At 38.7% G+C, this 6,923-nt stretch overlaps 1 pseudogene; it reads right to left on the reverse strand.

The window, feature by feature from the left end:
- Positions 1-449: 449 nt before the first annotated feature.
- LOC122747337 lies at positions 450-1,410 on the reverse strand (annotated as a pseudogene).
- Positions 1,411-6,923: the final 5,513 nt, after the last annotated feature.

Here is a 6,923-nt window from a genome sequence, read left to right on the forward strand (position 1 = left end):
TAATTGATCAAGTTCATATTATGCATGAGAAACTGTACTATGTTGATGCAAGGTCCAAATGAAGCAGTCATTTCCATTGTGAAGCTTGCATTATCTCAATAGGGCCACATTTCCATCTTAGTTCAAAATCTGTAAGTATAGTATTAGTAACGAAAATAACAATAACAACAATAGATAAAATTTATAGAGCATTGTCTATGTTCCAGGCATTGTGATAAACACTTTAAGAAGAACAATGAGGATGATGATGGTGGTGGTGGTGGTGATGATGATGATGATAACGTGTTTTTTTTTTTTTTCATTAGTACTAAATCACTTTATTGGGATGTAAATGGTGGTAGTTTTTTGGTACATTTTATGAAAATGTCAAATAACCAAAATATGAATGCACTGAAAATCAGGAGGAGTGGCACCCATAGTTCCCAGTGGTGGGGGGAGCCAGGTGTGGCTTAGCTCCCATTGTCACTGGCTCCAAAGTTGTGCTTGTCAAAAAGATATTCAACCATGTCAGAATTGAGGCCCCCATTTTGCACAGGTTGGTTATGTGATCACCCAGTTGTTTGATGGACTTTACCTGTTCGTCCAGGTAGTGGGTTTCAATGAAATCACATAAATGGGGTCATTTCTGTCAGTTGCTACCTTGTGCAGTTCCAGTAATGACTGACTTTTTTTCCAACTGCAGAGCACACTCCATTGTGTTCAGTTAGCTCTCCCAGTCATCTCAGTCTGGTTTCTTGATGTCCTCCAGGAAGATGCGGCCACCTCATTGATTCTGCAGTTTCATCAACTTCTCAGCATGCTCCTGCTCCTCGTGGAACTGATGCAGGAAATACATGGCAAAATTCTTCAGGGCCATGTCATCTCAATCAAAGTAGTAAGATACAGACAGGGAGATGGAGGAGTTGTAGAGCTTCAGGTTGATGGTGGCCTCAGAGTCATGGTGGTAGTTCTGTCCCACCTGAGAGGGAGATGAGGTCGTTATGGTGGTGGAGATTGTGTAGGCTTAGAAGAGGAGGCAGAGGGAGGAGGTGGATGCACAGTGTCTGTGGCTGAGGCTGGGGCAGCAACAAGGCAGTGACAGCCAGGGTGACTGAGGTGAACGCCAGCTGCTTGAATGGTAGGACAGAGAACTGTTGGTTAGTGGGGGTGAAGGTGGAGAGGTGGGTAAGGAAAGCTCCAGACAGGAATCTAGCAGTGGGTTCCATTCAAGCACTATTGAAGCAGGAAACCATAGCTACCAAATTCTCTTCCTTGCTCCTTTATACCTATGTAGTCTTGCAAAACATTTCCACATTAGTCAGATCATGAAAAACAACAGGCAAAAAACTTTAGAAAAAAGAAGCAACAAAAAAATGATGCTTCAATCTGTATTCAGATACCATCAGTTCTTAATCTGTACATGGATCGCATTTTTCATAAGTCCTTTAGAGTTGTTTTTGTTCATTGTATTACTGAAAATAACTAAGTCATTCATAGCAGGTCATCTTACAATATTGCTGTTATTTTGTATACAGTACATTTCACTTTGCATTAGCTCATGTAGATCTTTCTGAGTTTTTCTGATAGCATCATGGTCTTCATTATTTCATAGTAAACTACATTTATGTAGTACTTTAAAGAGAGACTTCCTTATAATAAACCTACAATGTTGATTATTGCAACAACAATAATAGAATTTATATAGTACCTAATACCTGACAAAGAATTTTCTTCACAATAGCCCAGCAAACCAAGTACCACAATTTTTATCATCCTCATTCTCATCATTACCATCATTTTACATTGTTCTTACCTCTGCTTCATTTTTTTTTCACAGTTATTTTTGGTGTGTTTTGTCACTAAATTTTCTAAGTCCAATGAAAAAAAGAAACAGCAAGGTCTCCAAGTAGTAGAAAATATGTTTATTGAGAGAGGGCTTATCTGACAATAAAGCTGGTCAGTAAGGAGTAGGAAATGAAAGACCCTGAGCCTAGGGACTCAGTGATTTTTATACCCATTCAAGGTTTAAACAAGCTGCTCCCAAATACACAAAAGATTAGAAGTTTTCATATACCACAAAAGACAGAGGGTAGATATTTTTATTGTCCCTGGTTATACTTGTCACATCACATCCTCTTGACCTTCTTTCAACATGTCAGTCTCCAGTGCTGATTAATTCCACATTGTTCTTTTTGTGACAAATACCTATAGGTTCATTTAGCACAGTGGATATTGGTAACTTTTTCTCTAAAGTTGATTGGTTCCTTCAACTTCAAAGATGCTATTTTTAATACCTTATGGTTAATCACAAGGATCAAGAGACATCCATTATAATGATCAAGAAATACATTTGCTACATAAAAACATATTACTGTATTTTCTTTATCCACTAAGGAATATTAAGAATACATAAAAACAAGTTACATATTTTAAGAGACTATGAGTAAATCAACATTTGTAGCCTATTATCACATATCTAAGGAGTGGGGAAAACCTCATTCACAATTTCTGTCCATCCTATTACTTCCCCATTATATTTACTCTATATTCTATCTTCTTTCACCTTATCCCTCCTCAAAAGTGTTTTGCTTCTGACTGTCTCCTCCCCCAATCTGCCCTCCATTCTTTCAAACCTCATCCTTATCCCCTTCCCCTCCTATTTGCCTGGAGGGTAATATAGATTACAATACCAAATTGAGTGTGTATGTTATTCCCTCCTTGAGCCAATTGTAATGAGAGTAAGGCTCACTCATTCCCCCCACACCTACCCCATCTTCCCCTCCACTCCATAAGTTTTTCTTGCTTCTTTTATATGAAACACTTCTCTCCATTCCACCTCCCCATTTTCCTTTCTCCCAGGGCATTCCTCTCCCCTAAATTTTATTTTTTTAAAGATATCATCCCTTTGTATGGAGCAAACTGCCTCAGTTTACCCAAATAACTCAAGGAGACCACCAAGTCAAGAAGAGACAGATTTATTACATTCCCATAGGAATGGGCAAGCTCAATACCTGAACCGCACCAGCTAATACATGCCTTGACCTTATATAGGAATGTTGGTCAGAGGGGAAGTCCCCACGCATACTAGGTTGAGCTCACAATCTAACATCCAATCCTGTCTCACCCAGGGTGCGTGTTCAGCTCATGATCAATGTATGGAGACATGCATACATGTTCCAGGAACAAGGGGGAAAAGGGGAGGGGGAACAAGGTCAAACCAAAGGAAGAGGAAACAGAGGAGTGACAGTCAGATGTTTCAGATCTCACAGTTCCCACTGACTCCCCTCTCCCGGCCCCTGTCTCTAAAGATATTCAACCTGAATAACAGGAAGAGTCACTCAGGTGCTTTAGCATTGTTTTGTAGTTGTGTTAATTCTAGAAGGATGACAGGGTTAAAATTTATCTTCGGCTATGTTGGGAAGAAAAGAATAATCCATTGTTGGGACCCCAGGGCCAAGGGGATTCTGCTCTGAGAAAAAGAGACAATGTCACTTAACATCTGGTCTCAACTTAATTGCTGCATCCTGTGCCGAGCCCCATCCTTTCTTCTTGAGTCCCGAGTATTGACTTGGTGGGCAAACTCCCTGACCCACTCAACAGGGACTGAGGTTCTGACACATGATGGATTGCAGACAAAACTAATATGTAGCTGACAAGTGGGGAGACTGAGCAGAAGTAAAAATACTGTTAATTGGCAATAAAACTTAAAGGAGACAGTGAGAATTTGACAAGCAATAAACTTCTAAACGAACTATACTGGGCCAGGGCTGGGTACATTCCAGACCTCATCCTCAGAGTTTAATCTGACTCAAATCCATAATCATATCATACACCTTCATATTCAACTCACACCTATGTTCTGTCTAAACATACTCCATTCAGCTGCCATAATAGTGAGAAAGTTCTTATGAGTTACAGGTATGATCTTCTCATGTAGCAATGTAAAATGTTTAACATTTTAATATCCCTTATGATTACTTTTCCCTGTTTACTTTTTTACATATTTCTAGGGTCTTATATTTGAAAGTAAAATTTTCTATTCAGCTCATCAAAGACGCCTAAAAGTCTTCTATTTCACTGAATTCCCATTTTCCCCCTGAATTATTACAGTTAGTTTTGCTGGGTAGGTGATTCTTGGTTGTAATCCCAGTTCCTTTGTCCTCTGGAATATCATATTATAAGCCCATGGACTCTTTACTGTAGAAGCTGTGCAATGTTGATGATACTGCGTACAATGTTCTTCTGATTCTGCTCATCTCACTCATCATCAACCCATGCAAGACCCTACAGGTTTCTCTGAACTCCTCCTGCTCATCATTTCTTAAAGCACAATAGTATTCCATTGCATTCATATACCACAACTTGTCCAGCCATTCCCCAACTGATGACCATCTCCTCAACTTCCAATTCCTTGCCACCACATAAAGAGCAGCTATAAATATTTTTGTACATGTGGGTCCTTTTTCCCTTTTTTATGACCTCTTTGGGAAAAAGACCCAAAAGTGGTATTGCTGGGTCAAAGTGTATGTATGGCTTTATAGGCCTTTGGGCATAATTGCAAATTGTTCTCCAGAATGCTTGGATCAGTTCACAGCTCTCCTAACAATGCATTAGTGCTCCAATTTTCCCACAGCTTCTCCAACATTTATTATTTGCCCTTTTTGTCATTTTGGCCAATCTGATAGGTGTCAGGTGGTACCTTAGAGCTGTTTTAATTTGCATCTCTCTAATCAATAGTGATTCAGAGAATTTTTTCATATGGCAATACATAAATTTGATTTCTTCATCAGAAAACTGCCTGTTCATATCCTTTGACCATTTGTCAATTGGGGAATTACTTGGATTCTTATAAATTTTATTTAGTTCCCTATATATTTTAAAGATGAGGCCTTTATCAGAAGTACTGGCCACAGAAATTGTTTCCCAGCTTTCTGCATCTCTTCTAATTTTGGATGCTGAAGCATAATATATTTTGCTAGAGCCTTTTACCTTTGCTTTGTGTGCATCTCTCTGCTTCAAATATGTTTCTTGTAAACAGCATATTGTGGGATTCTGGTTTTTAATCCACTCTGCAATTTGCTTCTGTTCTTTGGCAGAGTTCATCCCATTCACACCCACAGTTATTATTACTAGCTATCTATTCCCCTCCATTCCATTTACCACTTTTGTACTTTCCCCCACTTCTTTCACCCTATTCCTCCTCACCAATGTTTTGCTTCTTACCCCTGCCTCACTCAATCTGACCTCCCTTTTATCTCACCCTCCCTTTTCTTTTACCTTTTCTCTCTTGCTTCTCCCCTCTTCTGTCAATCCCCCCTTTTCCCCTTACCTTTTACTTCCCTAAAGAATAAGCTAAGTTTCTTTATCGAAGTCAATGTACATGTTATTCCCTCTTTAAATCACATCTAGTGAGAGTAAGGTTGAGACAATGTTCACCCCTCCCTTCTTTCCCTCTATTGTAATAGGGCTTTTTCATCTCTTCATGTTATGTAATTCACCCCATTCCACCTCCCCTTTCGTCTTCTACCCATAAACTCACTTTTTAACCCTTTAATTTTCTTTGTATCATCACATCAAAGACAGTTTATATTTATAACCCTCTGTATATAATCCTACTGTCTGCCCAAATACATATATAGTTCTCCAGAGTTATAAGTATTATTTTTCAGCGTAGGGATCAAAACAGTTTAACCTTATTCAGTATCCTTTTTTCCCCCTTGTTTTCCTTTCTAACTTCTCTTGAGTCTTATATGTTAAGATCAAATTTTCTATTCAGTCCTGGTCACCTTGAAAGTCACCAATTTCATTGCATGTCCATCTTTTCCCCTGAAAGAGAATGATCAGTTTTGCTGGTTAATAGATTTTTGGCTGCAATCCAAGCTCCTTTGGGTTTCAGAATATCATATTCCAAACCTTGAGATCCTTTAATGTTGATGCGGCCAGGTCCCGAGCAATCCTTGACCTTCCAGCTGCTTGGAATATTTTCACTTTCACCTGATAATTATGGAACTTGGCTACAATATTCCTTGGAGTTTTCCTTTTGGGGTCTCTTTCAGGAGGTGATTGGTGGATTCTTTCAATGTTGATTTTATCCTCTGATTCTATGATATCAGGGCAGTTCTCCTTAATAATTTCCTAGAATATGGTGTCTAGATTCTTTTTCCAATCATGGCTTTCAGGCACTACAATGATTCTCAAATTGTCTCTCCTGGATCTGTTTTCCAGGTCTGTTGTCTTTGCAATGAGGTATTTCAAATTTTCTTCTATTTTTTCATTCTTTGGTTATGCTTGTCTGATTCCTGGTGTCTCATCTAGTCATTATCTTCCATCTGTCCAATTTCATTTTATAACACATTGGTTTTTTTAAGTGAAATTATGCACCTTTTTCCCATTTAGCCAAATGAATTTTTTTTGCAGGGTAATGGGGGTTAAGTGACTTGCCCAGAGTCATACAGCTAGTAAGTGTCAAGTGTCTGAGGCCAGATTTGAACTCAGGTACTCCTGAATCCAGGGCCAGTGCTTTATCCACCAAATGAAATTTTTAAGGAATTGTTTTCTTCAGTCAATTTTTGTGCTTCCTTTCCCAGGCTGCTTATTCTTTTTTCATAATTTTCTTGTGTTGCTTTCATTTTTCTCCCCATTTTTCTTCTACCTCTCTCAATTGGTTTTTAAAATCCTTTTTGAGCTCTTCCAAGGAAGCTTTTTGTTCTTGAGATCAATTCATCTTCCCACTTCAGGCTTCACATGTAGGTAATTTGAGAATATTATCTTCATCTGAGTTTGTGTTTGCCTCTTCTGCGTTGACACAGAAGCTCTCAATGGTAAGAGCTCTTTTTTGTTTCTTACTCATATTGCGTCTTTTTTTTTTTTAAGTTGCGGTCTATTTTGTGGGCACTAGGGTCCCTTTTTACAGCTTCTTGTGCTGGGGTATAGGGATTGTATCA

Source organism: Dromiciops gliroides, chromosome 3 (assembly GCF_019393635.1).
Source record: "Dromiciops gliroides isolate mDroGli1 chromosome 3, mDroGli1.pri, whole genome shotgun sequence".
NCBI lineage: Eukaryota > Metazoa > Chordata > Mammalia > Microbiotheria > Microbiotheriidae > Dromiciops > Dromiciops gliroides.